The sequence below is a fragment of the Hevea brasiliensis genome, chromosome 6 (assembly GCF_030052815.1).
Source record: "Hevea brasiliensis isolate MT/VB/25A 57/8 chromosome 6, ASM3005281v1, whole genome shotgun sequence".
Taxonomy (NCBI): Eukaryota; Viridiplantae; Streptophyta; class Magnoliopsida; order Malpighiales; family Euphorbiaceae; genus Hevea; species Hevea brasiliensis.
The window spans coordinates 4,447,481-4,463,446 of record NC_079498.1 but is presented as its reverse complement, the minus strand read 5'-3'; the positions used below and the strand labels follow the sequence as shown (position 1 = coordinate 4,463,446).

At 32.8% G+C, this 15,966-nt stretch overlaps 1 long non-coding RNA gene across 1 annotated transcript; it reads left to right on the top strand.

Annotated features, from left to right (window-relative positions):
• The first annotated feature begins 14,905 nt into the window (after nt 1–14,905).
• LOC110635501 (uncharacterized) lies at nt 14,906–15,758 on the top strand. Its single transcript, XR_002491154.2, has 2 exons — nt 14,906–15,392; nt 15,500–15,758. It is a non-coding gene; the product is annotated as an uncharacterized LOC110635501 (long non-coding RNA).
• Nucleotides 15,759–15,966: the final 208 nt, after the last annotated feature.

Genomic DNA, 15,966 nt, shown 5'->3' with positions numbered 1-15,966 from the left:
TCAACACCGGGGCGGTGGTTAGACACTCCTTAAGCTTTTGGAAACTCTCCTCACAGTCATCTGTCCAAATGAATGGAACATTCTTCCTAGTTAACTTAGTTAGGGGAGCCGCTATCCTGAAAAAATCTTGCATAAAACGCCTATAGTAGCCAGCTAGACCCAGAAAACTTCGCACCTCGGTGGTATTGCAGTGTCTAAGCCAATCGATTCTGACTTCAATTTTCTTGGGATCCACTTGAATACCTTCACTAGAAACCACCTGTCCCAAGAATGAGATGCTTTTTAGCCAAAATTCACATTTTGAAAATTTGGCATATAGCTGGTGCTCCCTCAAAGTCTGCAACACCATCCTCAAGTGCCACATATGTTCTTCCTCGGTTCGAGAGTATACCAAAATGTCATCTATGAATACGATAACAAAACGGTTTAAAAATGGCTTGAACACCAGGTTCATCAAGTCCATGAAGGCTGCTAGTGCATTAGTGAGTCCAAAAGACATCACCAAGAACTCATAATGACCATATCTTGTTCTGAATGCTGTTTTGGACACATCCTCATTCCTGATTCTCAACTGATGGTAGCCTGATCGCAGGTCTATCTTGGAAAAGAATCTAGCCCCTTGGAGCTGATCAAACAGATCATCGATCCGAGGAAGTGGATACTTGTTCTTCACAGTCACCTTGTTCAGCTGTCTATAATCAATACACAACCTCAATGACCCATCTTTCTTTCTCACAAATAGAACAGGAGCACCCCAGGGTGAAGTGCTCGGACGTATAAAACCCTTGTCCAAAAGCTCCTGTAGTTGCTCCTTTAGCTCTTTCAATTCTGCTGGCGCCATTCTGTAAGGCGGCATTGATATGGGGTTTGTACCTGGAATAACATCAATGCAAAACTCTATTTCCCTTCCTGGTGGCAACCCTGGAAGCTCCTCAGGGAAGACATCCATGAATTCTCTAACAACAGGAACATTTTTCATGTTGACACCTTCTACAGATGTATCTCTTACCAATGCCAAATACCCTTGATATCCACGTCTCAATATTTTTCTAGCACTAATTGCTGATACCAAATTATATGGAGCCACGCTCCTGTCACCATCAAAGCTAAACTCTTCCACACCAGGTATGTGGAAATACACCTTTTTGTTCCTGCAGTCTAAAGTGGCATAATGAGTTGTCAACCAATCCATTCCCAAGATTACATCGAAATCTAATACTGGTAGAGGAACCAAGTCTGCTGGGAGGATCTTTCCATCCAATACTACTGGCCTACCCAGAAAAACCATATCTACATCTATGTTGTCACTAAGTGGGGTAGCTACAGACAAAGGACATTCTAAAGTTGTAAGGTTTCTATCCAACCTCATGGCAAACACAGAGGAGACAAATGAGTGCGTAGCACCCGGATCTATCAAAACATGAGCCTCATTGGAACAGACTAGAAGAATACCTGCCACAATTGCATTGGAAGCCTGAGCATCCTGGTGGGTCAGGGTGAAAACCCGAGCTTAACCCCTACCCTGAATGGCAGAACCCCGATACTGACTTTTACCTCCTGATCTGCCTCCAAATCCACGTCCCCCTTGTCCTTGACCCTGTTGGCCACTAAACTGACTGCCTGCTATACTGGAAGCACGAGGATACAACTGTCGAGGAACATTTACAACAAAACCCTGTGACCCCATCTGTGGCTCACTGAACACGGGGCATTCCCTAGCAAGGACCTGGTTGGCCACATCTGAAGCATACTCCTGAACCCATCATACAAGGGCCTGAATGTCCTCTCCCAAACTGTGCGCAAGGTGCTAAGGAGGATCCTAAACCAGACTCAGAACTGCTGTACCCTGAACTGTGACCACTGCTGGATCCGTACCCTGGTCTGAACCCTTGAGGTTTGTGTCTAAAACCACTCTTTTTGTTCCTACTTCTTTCTCTGTAATTATTCTGGCCACCACTATCCGGAGCACCCATATGGGGAACACCTAAAGAACCCTCTGCTCTATTTTTCTTTGCTCTTCTGCTGTTATCCACAGCATAGCTAATCTCAATCTGTCTAGCTCGATCAACCACCACATCAAAAGACTGATCCGACATCATGGTCAGGTTTGCATACCTCCTGTCAAGCCCCTTTAGGAACCTCTTCACCTTCATAGTTTTTGTAGCTACTGCTGTAGGGGCATACCTGCTCAATTCCAGAAATTCTGTAGCATATTCATCTACAGACCTGCCATTCTGTCTTAAGTCCTCAAAGGCTCACTGCTTTTGATCTCTGAAACTTTCTGGTACAAACCGGTTGATGAACAGTTCCACAAACTGAGTCCACGACAAACCCTCCATCCGAGGTAATATGTAGTCATTCATCCATTGTCTAGGCATAGGCCCCATGACATGTTGTATACACTCTATAAGTCTTCTATCAGTCAACTGCAACTCTATTCCTGCCTGTCTGCAGGAATCTAAAAACCGATATGCATCGTCTGACACATCATAAGTACCAGGCACTAACTTCTTGAAATTGATTATCTATTTATAAGGTTCCCCTCTTGGTGCAGTGGACTGCTACTGCTGGGGAGGGTGGACCATATACTGTGCCATCATATCGATGGTTCTCTGCAACCCGGCTAGAGTAACTGCCATGGGGTCCATGGGACCCTGTGCCATAAAAGATCGATCTCGACCGATGGCACCGCTCTTCTACTTGAGCGGCTCTGGCGCCCTACCCGCCTCCGGCAAAGCGCTTCATCCTGTCCGACACCTCGTCGGGCATATCTGCTCGTGCGATGGCGCTCTTCTGCTTCTACGCATTTTCCTGAAATTCAGCAGCATTAGCCCACAAAATTCAAAACTGCACATTACACAGCTCTATAGACTCATATTTACACACAATATATGAAGCAGAGACTAGAAGTAAAGATGACAATACAAGACGAATGTGGACCCTATTTTCCGCATGTGACTCCTAGTAGACTCTTCCCAATACTTTGGACAATTATTCCCTATGAATCTGGAGCCTAAGCTATGATACCACATTTGTCACGACCCAACCTATGGGCTAGACCGGCACTAGGACCTGGGCCAGTCTAAAGCCCCCGAGGCCCATAGTAAGCCTAACTATTTCTCAATCCAACTCTAAGGCCCATTTGGGCCCAATTTCAAGAAATCAACCGGACAGAGTCCGGCCATAAAATGGACCTTTCAACGGGAATTTTTTGACTTACCCGACCTGTAAACACAATATATAATCAATTGGGGAGCTCAGCTCACCCTCCACATACTCAAATGTCATAAAATAAATGGGAGCTCAGCTCCCTCATCCAGTCCATCAACATGCATAAAATAATAAATTTATAGGTCTAAAATAACAATTTATATTACAGACCCAAATCAATTAATTATTTCTAACACGTGCGGAAATTCTAAGAGTTAACAGGTTTATACAAACATTAATAAATGATCTACGAGGGAGAAAAGCAGGTTAACCTCAAAAATATCCTCCTGTGGCCTGGAAAAATATTGAACAGGAGTGAGCGTTCGACTTAGAGAGTAAAATATCAATTTTAACTATAATCTCTATAACTATCTAAAACTAATGCACCCTGTAGACTGAAATGCAACATCAGCAATATTTTCACATCATAACAGCAAAAAGGTAATTTAAAGCACTCACAAACCCAGTAATATCAATCATAATATATGGGAGCTGATCCCCTATACAGCTCTCTTAAATCCAACCTATGCCAGCGAAGAACTCAAGCCGGACTTTCGCTTAATAAACCAAATCGGGGTCCCAGGTAAGAACTCAAGCCGTGACTACCCCCGAAGGACCGGGTCCCAGTGAAGATCTCAAGCCGTGTCTACCCGTCCTGTCCATAGCCAACACCACATCACACGCACGCCAACGCACGCACACTGCTCCAAATTACCACAACAACATACATGGCACTTTAACAGTTGTGAATGCAATATAAAATGTGCCTAGAGTTTAACTACATAAATATATACATATAAGTGATGCATGGGCATGCTTGAACATATAATAATAGTGAAATTACAATTAAAATTAATATTTTACTCACAGACTTAATGGCCTTTCATCGTGGCGGAGAAAGAAGGTCATTCGCCACTTCTATATTACAATCATTTAATAAATTTGACTCAATACAAGCTAAGAAAAGACCAAATACGTCCTAAGTCGTGCTGAAAATCCGGTAGAGTCTCCCCTATACCTAGGACCTACCCAACCTGCAAAAGGGCTCAAAACGCACTTCTATATTCACAAATCATACATTCACAACTCAATCACATCACACAGCCCCTCTTGGGTCCATCCAAACAGTCCTCAATCACAATATGTAAATTTACAATTTAGTCCTTATAATTGATCATTTTTGCAAAAACTGCCCAAATAAGCTCTAAAAATTCTAAAACTTTGCCCCGCGGTCCTTAGCAATATTACTAGGCTATTGCAAAAAGAATCATAATTTTCTGAACTACCACGAATATTTTATGGATTTTTAATATCATTTAAGCATTAGAAAATTACGAAAAAGTAAAGTTCGGGTTTACCTATGCTGATTCTGACTTCGGGGTCGCGCTCGAGACGTTTGACAATGATGGGGTAGGAAAAATCTCGATCTAATTCGGAGACTTTTTCGGTAATCGGTCTGTCTAACCGGAAATTCACAGACCTGGACAACTGTCGAATTTTCGCGAATTGAAGATACCTACACGAAGCCGACAACACGGGGTTAGTACATGAATTTTACGAAATTTTCTAAGCTCATTTAATGCTCGGAAAAATACTACGAAGTTTCAGTGGGAACCACTGAAAAACGGTGTCGGAAGAATTTGAAATTTATATCGTCGCGAAGTTCTCGACGAGTGGAGCGCTTGGGTACTCTCGGTTTTCTCGTGGGGTTCACGGTTTGCAAGAAATCTAGCCCAAAAGTCAAAATGGGCTAAAATTTCCCGGGCAAAAATTGGACAAACCGCTCGATGGATTTCGGTGTTCTTGGTGTCTATGGAAAGCTCTCGACGAGTAGATGGGTTTAGACACAAGACTCGGCCAGATTGGTGGCCGGATCGACCGAATTTCGGCCGGAAAGACGAAGTGGTGCACTTGCACGTCGCATCTCTTCGTGCGACGCTTGCCGGCGCTCCAGGCGGCGGTTGGTGAGCTGGGGCAGCTGGAGAGGTGCGCCTACTGGCTGGGGTGGCAGGGGAGGCGATTGGCCGGCGAGGGGAGGTGGGAGGAGAGAGAAAACGGGAGAGAGAGAGAGGAAGGAGAACGCGCGCAGGAGAGGAGAAGAAGAAGAAAAAGGAGCCGGCCTGATTCGGTCGGTCCAATCGGGTCCAGTTCGAGTCGGCTGGTTCGATTCAGGATACAAAATTTTGAATTTATTACTCTACCTTGGGACCGAAAACGAGGTCCAAAAATTTCGAAAAAATTCTAAAAAACTCAGAAAAATTTGTAGACTCCAAATATATTTTTAGTTTTATCACGTAGTCTTTAAATTAATTTTTAAAAATCATCAAAGTTTTATATTTTCGGGAAATCAAACCCGATTTCGAAAATCCGAAAAATTTCAAATAATTTCCTAAAATTCAAATAAAATAAAATATTAATATTTACCTAAAAATAATAAATTTAAAAATTAGGGGTGTTACAAGAATCTACTTTATAAAAGCTTTGTGTTAAAGATTTGTAAAGGGTTTTTGTCTCTCTTGCCTTTAAAAGAGAAGAATAGTAGAGTGAAGATTCAAAGTGACATCTTTGAGATAATGAATGTAGATTATTTAGACCAAACTACTTCAAGTTAAAAGTATATCAAATGTTTGTTTGAGCTATTTCAATCACACACTTCACATTAGAGCACTTTGTTGAACTAAGCCATAATTTTTTAAAAGTTTTGAGCAAGAACAAAAAATTACATTAATCCAATTCACCACCCCCCCCCCCCTCTTGGACATATTTGGAACATCATATTATAATTTCAATTCTCAATCATTGCATTTACTTTCAATCACGTAATGCAATTTCAATTCAAATTCTAGTGAGACAGCTTTTTTTTTAATTACTTTGTAATTAAAGGCAAAATTACATTCAGTAACCAGTTCTTACAATCATATAATTTAAAAGTTAGAAATACACCCCAATTGATATACTCAATATTTAGCTCGTTCACAAATTTCAAGTTGTTTATTAACTAAATTGTTTTTACAATTTTCCTAGTTAAAAGAGAAAAATGATTTCTTTTCAAAAGATAAAGTCATTTTCTAAATTTTAACAATTCTATTAAAATATGAAATACTTATTCATGAAAAACATTTCATTAAAAAATAATTTATATCAAAAATATTTTTCATATACAAATTATTTCTAACAAAATAAGTGTGGCATAAAATATAAAATAAATAAATAAATTATTTTTATAAAATTTATTCACAAATCAAATCAATAAGTTAACATAAAGATTCCGCTACATAAATCATAACTATGAATTTTTTTTTTTCCCAAAAATAAATTCCAAGTTCCATCAAAATTATGCTTGAAAATGAATGCACAGCCTTGTAATGATTATAATGAAGGAAATGAAATGAAAAGTAGGAAGTGTTGGGCATTATTATTAAAGCGGTGCATGTATAGTCGCATCAGTATAGCCATCCATTGTTGTTTAATGTTCAAATATAATTAAAATTGGAAAAGATTGGACTACCACGGACACTCACACACTCCATCCATTTATATATGGGGAAAAAAAAAGAAAATAATGTGTATTTATATAATTTACCTGTTTTATGAGTGAGTGAAGAGAATTTAGTGAACGTAGAAAAAAAAAAAAGGAATTTAGTGAAGAATTTTGGCAAAATGTTAAATTTTACTATTTTTAATTTTTTATCTAAATTAATTTAAATTTAATTTAATTAAAAAATTAATAAATAAATCTTAAGCCCAATTTTTCATACAATCTAACAAAATTCAATGGTATAGTTTTGGTTAAGGTTCACGACTTAGTTAGATGTGCTCAAAGGTTAATTCTTTGTTATACATAGAATGTAAAGTGTATGTATATGAATTATATATTTAATAACAATTTATTCTTATCAGTAACTTATATGTGCGTATTTATAGAGATCTTGACTTAGATGACTTTTACTACAGGAACTATAATTTATCCTCGTCTCCTTGAAAGAAACTCCTGACCCTACCTTGTCCTTCTCTAGTCAAAAGTCTTTATTTTCTTTTAAGAAAGTTTGTCCATTAGCATCATGTTTATGTTTTCTTAGCTATAATCTATTCAGAGTCTGTCTACTTTAATTATTGTACTTTGTCATGTTGTTCCAGCCTCTCCTCTCCTCTATATAAGAGAAGGCTCACTCAATTTGTAATCAGAAGTTGAAAGTTTGAAATAAAATCCTTGGTGTGTTTCTTTCAACATGAGTTTTTAAATCTTTCTCTTTCTCTTTTGAAAGTCTAAGAACGTATACTATTTCTTATTAAGCAGTTGCATGTATGCTCTACACTTGTCCCATATGAGAATTTCGTGTATCAGAAATACATCTGTTATGATCCTGTAAATTACGGTCCTCATATTATGTATAATATAAAAGTATAAATGGCTCACAGCCTAGAATACCTAAGAGAAAGAAGCGGCATTAAATACGAGTATGGACATATTATGTATAGAATGAGGCTCCCGGCCCCTTATACAAGGTCTGCATTAAGTGGACAGAATTCAATCAATCGACCCAAATTCAATCAACGACAAAATTTTAATCAATACCTAAGGAACTGAATACCAAAATTAAATCAATAAAAAATACCCAACATTCTCCATTTAAAAAAATGGCAGGTAGGGGAAACATCCAATTACGAAAAAGAGGGAATTGAATGTCGAGATATGCTTAAGGCAAGGATGGCGAAGGGAACACGCTACTGGGTTCAATCATGGGAGTGAGATGGGACCGATGACTGAGGAAGAGGGCATTAAGAGAGGATTGCAATTTGTCGATTTGTGAAGGACTTCGAGTAATCATAGCTAAGGAGAGAAGGAGCAGCAACGTCAGGGTTCGCACTAATCGGACAATCATGATTGCGATGATTTTATATTATATGATATGCCTCAAAGAAAGATTATTCCTAAAAAATAATAGGTTGAGATTATAAAATAATGTTACTATAACTTTTAAACAATTAAATTGATGGTTTGATATGATTTAAATTTTTTATTTTTTCATTTTATTTTTGTACAATATAAAATTTTAATTATATATTTTCAATGTTATATATTTATAAGGTATATTTAATATTAATTAAAAAATATAAAATATATCTTTAATTATTATTATAATAATATTATTTATAAATTAATATTTTATTTAAATAAATATTTTGAAACTATTTATATATTTAAAACAGTAATAAATTGTATTTTAGTAATCTTATATTTATTTTACTATACTATACCATATAACTAAATAAGAAAATATTATTAAATCATAATGTAACATACCATTTTTTCAAACATATCAACAATAAAAATCATACTATATATTATAATATTATACGATACGACACGATACATTAATAAATCACGCTGCACTCAAAACAAACAGGGGGAGTGAGAGTAGCAGCAAGAGTCTGAGGCAATGGCTAGTGAGAGGAAGCCATGCAGATGCAAGACTTGAGGACGAGGAACAAGATTGGGAGAAAAAGAAGGAATGGGAGGAGCAGAGGCGAAGTGGTTGTAGGTGGTGGCGAGGGTAGAGGGAAGGGTGGACGTTAGGAAGCTTAGGATCGATTCAAAGCGAAAAAGGACCGAGTGAGAGAGAGGGGTTACATGGTGTCTTTAGGGCAAGAATTTTAAATATTATTAAAAAAAATATGTAACCATATTGAAGTTTTATAATTAAAATATATTAAGATTAGTTTTAAATTAATTTTAATATCCTATTATTAATATATTTAAAATATTTTTTTCTCAATAGCTCAATCAACAATGCCAAAGAGGATAATACTTATACTCCATTCTAAATTTTGCTTCGTATTTCACTTTTATTCTTTAACTTCAATTTGTTATTAAAAAATTCTTGAATTTTAATTTTATTTCACAAAAATCTCTCTAATATGTTATAACAAGTTTTCAAGTTAAAAAAAATAAAATAAAATTACCGTTTTACTTTATTTCTTCTTACACTCAAAAATACTAACTGTTTCAACCATTATCTGGATCTACCACAAAAATATCAATACCATTATAATGATTTGCTTCCTGAAAAGATGGAGAATTGGAAAATTTACTTTTGCACCGTAAAATATTGAAATTGCATTTATAAATGTCACACTGTAGTTTATTATAATTTTTTCAATGTGAAAACCTGCTATTAGAGATTATAAGGATTTTACTGTTTATTTTATTTCTTCTCGCACTCAAAAATACCGACTGTTTTAACCACCATCTGTATCTACCACAGAAATACCAATACTATTATAATGATTTGCTTCCTGAAAAAGGTGGAGAATTAGAGAATTTACTTTTCACCATAAAATGTTGAAATTGCATTTATAAACCTCACGCTGTAATTTATTATAATTTATTCAATATGAAAACCTGCTATTAGAGATTATAGGAATTTTTTATGAAATAAAATTAAAATTCAAGAAAAAGAAGGAAAGGAAGGAGCAAAGGGGAAATGGTTGTAAGTGGTGGCGAGGGCAGAGGAAAGGGTGGACATTAGGAAGCTTAGGATCGATTCATGGTGGAAAAGGACGGAGTGAGAGAGGGGGGTTACATGGTGTCTTTTAGGGCAAGAATTTTAAATATTATTAAAAAAATATGTAATTATATCGAAGTTTTATAATCAAAATATATTAAGATTAATTTTAAATTAATTTTAATATCCTATTATTAATATATTTAAAATATTATTTTCTCAATAGCCCAATCAATAATACCAAAGAGAGTAATATTTATACTCAGTTCTAAATTTTACTTTGTATTTTGGATTAATTATTAAAAAATGTGAAAAAAATATTTATAACTGTAGTGTGAATTTGAAACTATTTACAAAAGTAGTGTTTACTTAAAAAAATGCTATTGGAAATAGAGGTTTGAAAAAAAAAGATTTATAACAAAGAAAACGCTACTCCCAATAGAATTTTTAAGTGCATCTAAAATTGTGTTAGGGGCTTTGCAGAGAATATTTTTTTACTCCTAAAAATGCCAGTACAAATAAAATTTTTTTTTTTTGCAAATCAAATCACCCACTTTTTAGTAGAATATGAGGCTAATGCTCTTGAAAATGCCACTGAAGTAGCATTTTCAAAATCACGTCACATCACTCTTTACAATTTTTGCAACTTAGTTTGACACAATAATAGCGTATGAAAAGGCTATTGGGAGTGAAATTTTCATAAGCATATGAAAATGCCACTCCCAATGGCATTTTTAATGGCTATTTCCATCTGCAAAAAGACCAGTCGAGTTTGGCTATTTTTTTTTACTACATTCATTGATTTTTTTTGTTAGTTCTCTTCTCTTTTTTTTTTCTAATATTATGTAATAGTACTTTTAACAATTTTATTATCTTCAAATTATTTGGATCTTCATTGATATAAAAATATTGATATCCAAGTTTATAATTTAATTCATTTTCTTAATAAATTTTAATGTCATTGTGAAATATTTATAAGTTTAATTTTAGTAATTACAAGAGGTCATCTTGTAACAAAAAAAAAATATACAAACTTATAAATATTTCACAATGACATTAAAATTTATTAAGAAAAATTATTAAAATATAAACTTTAATATCAGTGTTCTTCAATTGTGAATAGCCAAATGACTTGAAGATAATAAATTATTAAAAGCACTACTACATAATATTAGTAAAAAAAAAAAATGAGAAGAGAACTAACTAAAGAAATGAATAAATATAGTCAAAGAAAATAGTAAAATTTGGCTGGTCTTTTATAGATGGAAAAAGCTATTGAAATAAGCCATTCTCTCTTTAATTACTTTCCAATGATGTAACATAACTCTGAAAATGCTACTCTCAATGACATTTTTAAGAGCATTAACCTCACATTCCACCAAAATCAAAGAAAACTCTATTTGTAATGGTATTTTTAGAAACAAATAAATATTCTCTCTAGAGCCTTTGATACAAGCTTTGACATATTTGAATATTCTATTGGGAGTGGCATTTTCTTTATTATAAACTTTTCTTTAAAACCTTTCATGCCAATACTTTTTTTTTAGATAAATTTTAACAACTTTCCCTGAACTTATCTAGTTGTAACATTACAGTCTCTCAACTTAAAAAGTAACATAAAACCCCATCAACTTTCAAATTTTGCACAGTAAAATCCCTCTAACCTCCAATTACCAGTTTTTCAGTTAGACGCTGACATGGACAGTTCCAGCATGGAGTTTAGTCAGTATTTCTCTTTTCTCTCTTAAGCCATGTGTAAATTGAATCATTTTTCTCTCTATAGACAAAATAATTTTTCATGTGTAAAGAGAATAATTTTACACTTTACATAAAAGAGAAGAGAGAAATGTTGACTAAGCGCCATGTGGGAGCTATTCACATTAGTTTCTAACTGAAAAATCAATAATTGAAAGTCAGAGGGATTTTACTGTGCAAAATTTAAAAGTTTAGGGGGGTTTTATGTTACATTTTAAAGTTAAAGGAGTGTAGTGTTATAACTATATTAGTTCCGGGACAGTTGTTGAAATTTATCCATTTTTTTTTCAAATAAACACTACTTTTGTAAATAGTTTCAAATTCACCCTACAATTGTAAAAAGTTTTTCTTTTCACATTTTTTTAATAATTAGTCCTCGTATTTCACTTTTATTTCTTAGCTTTAATTTGTTACTAAAAAAATCCTTGAATTTTAATTTTAATTTTGTTTAACAAAAATCTCTCTGTTATAACAAAATTTCAAGTAAAGAAAAAATAAAATTACATTTTTACTTCATTTCCTCTTACACTAAAAAATACTGGTAGTTTCAATCATCATCTAAACTTACCACAAAAGTATTAATATTATCACAATGATTTGCTTACTGAAAAGGAAGAAAATTTACTTTCACCGTAAAATACTGAAGTTACATTTGTAAATATCACACTATAATTTAGAATAATTTTTTAATATGAAAACCTGCTATTTTATAAAGATTTTATATGAAATAAAATTAAAATTTAAAAATTTTTTAATAATAAATGGAAGTTAAGGAATTGAAGTAAACAAAATAAAATTCAAGACTAGCTATAAAAATTACCCATACTAAAGATGACACTTTAATTATCTTTAGAGTCATTACAGAGTCATTACAGCACAAGAATGGCCCAAGCAAAGAATCATTAGAGAGTTTCAATCGATTGAGAGTTGCAGGAGGAAATAAGCTTGTGAGGTTCAAAACTCTTGTTGGGTCTGTGTCAATATTAAAGCTATATTCGACTAATATTTTATATGATTATTGCGATTTGGTTAACCAAATGTTTTTTTTTTCAAGTGAAACCATTTAATCAGTAGTTGATTGATTTTATGAATATTAATTTAATAATTAATTTTAATTGATTTTCAATTTTTTTTAATATAACATATTTAAAAGTTTAATTTTTTTAAAAATATTTTTTCTCAATCCTGCCAAGTAAGACATATACATGGTACTCAACAAAAATTTTTAAAGGGCAATTATCCATTGAATTATTTTTTTTTTCTCTTATCCAATAGAATTAAGAGAATTTGAAAGGATGTATTGTTTGGCTTGCTTTTTTACTTAAAATATATTTTTTAATATATAAATTAATTTAAAAAAATAATTAATTATTTGATAAAAATTATTTGAAAGTAATTTTATTTATTAAAATAATTAAAAAAACATGTAATCAAGTGTTGTATTTATTAAAATAAGGATAATATTAATATTTTTAAAAATTATTAAAATAATATTTTTTTTATTATATAACAGTTTTAAAATAAATAAATAATTCATAAATAAATAATATTTTATTTATGACTTATAATTTATAATTTATTTTAAGTGTTTTTTTAACTTATCAATCTAGTTAAATATCAATCTACTTATAATTTATAAACTTTTTTTTTTAAATATTTCAAAGTTTTAAATAATAAATTTTTGTATGAGTTGGATTCCCTAGGGGTGTGCAAACAGTCGGTTTGGTTTCGAACCGAACTGAACCGATAAAACCGAAAATTAAAAATAAAAAATTTTAAAAATCAAACCAAATGGATTATTAAGAGAAAATCAAATCGAACCAAACCTATAAATATCGGTTCGATTCGATTTTAAATCGATCAAACCAAATTTTATAAAATTTCATATTTTCAACATTAAATCTCAATAATAAAAATATAAAAAAAAAACTTAGAAATCAAAACTAAAAAATCTTAGGATTTTCTTGATATATATATATATATATATATATATATATTAGTAATTTCGATTTGGTTCTATTTTTTTTATATTTTTTATGAAAATAACTGAATCAAATTAATTAATCAAAATTATCAAAATTTATAAATCGAACTGAACCGATTGAATTTTAAAACCGAACTGATTGAATCGAATTTACTCGATTCAATTTGATTTTTCGATTTAAACTGAAATTTGCTCTCTACAGGATGAGTAATCATTAGGTACATCCGGTGCACATGCACCACCTCTCACGATCATGTAAAACTCACTCTCTATATTGTAAGAAGAATCTACTTTTCTATAAGAGAAATAATACTATTTTTTAATACTCCTGATACATCTAATAATTAGCCCCCTTATAATTGCCTATGTCTTTGCACTTCACTGTTTACTGATTTGTCCACATAAGGCGGGTTGCTTTTGCACAGGGAAATGAGATTTCACCTGTGAACTTCATTGCAGCATAGGAAAGGGAGAATGATAAGGACTCTACAATGTTTAGAAGGAAATTTTTTAAAGGTAATTGATTTTTTTTTTAAGATTTAAGAAAAATAAATAAAAACTTTTGAAAATTTTTATTTTTAAAAACATAAATATATATATATATATATATATATATATATTCACTGTAATCAAAATTAACTGTAATCAAAATTATCGATTTTTTTTATTTGATTGTGATTAAAATTCGAATTTAATAACTTATAATTGTTATAAAGACAATATATGTATCAATGAATTTCATAGATAAAATAACCTTTTTTACTATTTATTATTAAATAGGTCATTAATATCTTTAAATAGAAAATTTTTATAATATAATGACATAAAGCTCAATTGTTTGGTCTTTTTCCACTTTCAAGATGTAGAAAATGGATTAATATTGAGTTTAAAGCTCTTTGTTTATCTATTTTATGATTATTCATTTTTACAGTGAATTGATATGATTTTATTAATGATCTATTCTTGTCACTGAATTCAGTGTGCATGTGTTTCTCATCTCTTTAATAAAAAAAAATAAAAAAATATATTATATGGGGTGGCGTGTATGAGTGTTCCTGCTGGCTCTATGGGCTAACGCTTCGGCGTCCTACTTCGCTAAGAATATTATTAAAATTGTCGTAGTCGTGATCCATTTTTATCACTAAATTCAGTGTACACATGTTTTTCGTCTAAAGAACAAAACAAAAGTTAAAAGCCTAATAAACAAATCTCAAAATTTCAAGACTTGATAACCCATTTTTATTTTTTATTTTTTTGAAACAAATTAAAATATCCATTCAGTGCCTGGCAAGACAAGGGCACATGAGAAAGCTGCACAAACGGTAAAGCTTACGTACAAGAAGTGACATCACAGATGGCGATAAATTTGTACGACTTTGACATTGTTGAAATCCGGACCACATAATAAACCATAGGCAACAAGCCATACAGTGACTCCTCAAATAATGGATCCTAAAGTTTCATTTCATGATTAATAATTAGCACACATTAGCCCTATAAGAGGAGATCCATTCAGGAAAAGATGAACATAATACTAAACCAAAGATGGAAGATGAAGTTCCCATCATCATCTCTTCTTCTAGAACCAAAATAATCATGGTATAATGAGATGCACCAAAAGGTTTGCTTCGCAGGAGATATGGCACCGTCGCGTCCAAATTCATCCCCAGGAACAAGGCAGGGCTGCGCTGGTATCATCTCTCCAGCAGAGGAAACCTTGCAAGTGCAATATACATACATGTAGATTTAAAGAAGGAATGTGGGAATAATTTTTTCAAGGTCAGTTAATTTTGTTTCATGTTGTTCTTGTTTACTACAAACTCTGCTGCTGTTTTCTGTTTTCCTTGTTCTTTTTCCAGGTAAGATATATGGGCTTATAGCAGAAGAAAAGGAATCTTTCAAATGCATGATTAATCTTTCAAAGGTTAATTGCTCTGGTAAGCATGGGATAATCAAGCTGAGAAAATTAGCACTGAAGTTTGCTGTCATGAATTATGCATGAGAGACTAGCTTCTAAAATTCTAGTATGTTTTCCTTGGTGAAGGTTTATTTTAGAGGAGTACCTCAACTAGCCGAACTAATCAGCCCTCGGCCTCCTGAAGTAGCCTGAAAATCTCCCGAGACCAATAATAGAATGTCAGCCTCTGGATCGAACAATACGTTTGACAACTTCTAGATTCGAACCTGGGATGTTTCAAATAGAGATAGAACTATTCTTTAGGTTGAGTGGTTTCTTAATATTGTATCAAAGCCTCTTAAATCAAAAAGTTCAGAGTTCGAATTCTGACAATCTCATTTATTAATTGAGTATTTTAGTGCAATGTAAAGAGAGCATATGCTTGAAATAAAGATACAAAATTATTCTTAAAATACTCAACTACAAGCTTAAACTTTTAGATTGAATAGTTCCTTGACAATTTCTAATAGTAAATACAGTGAAGGAAGACACCTTCTAAAGCTAAAGGTTTAAAGGAGGAAACTTTTCTTTTGGTCCATCCAATACTAAGGAGG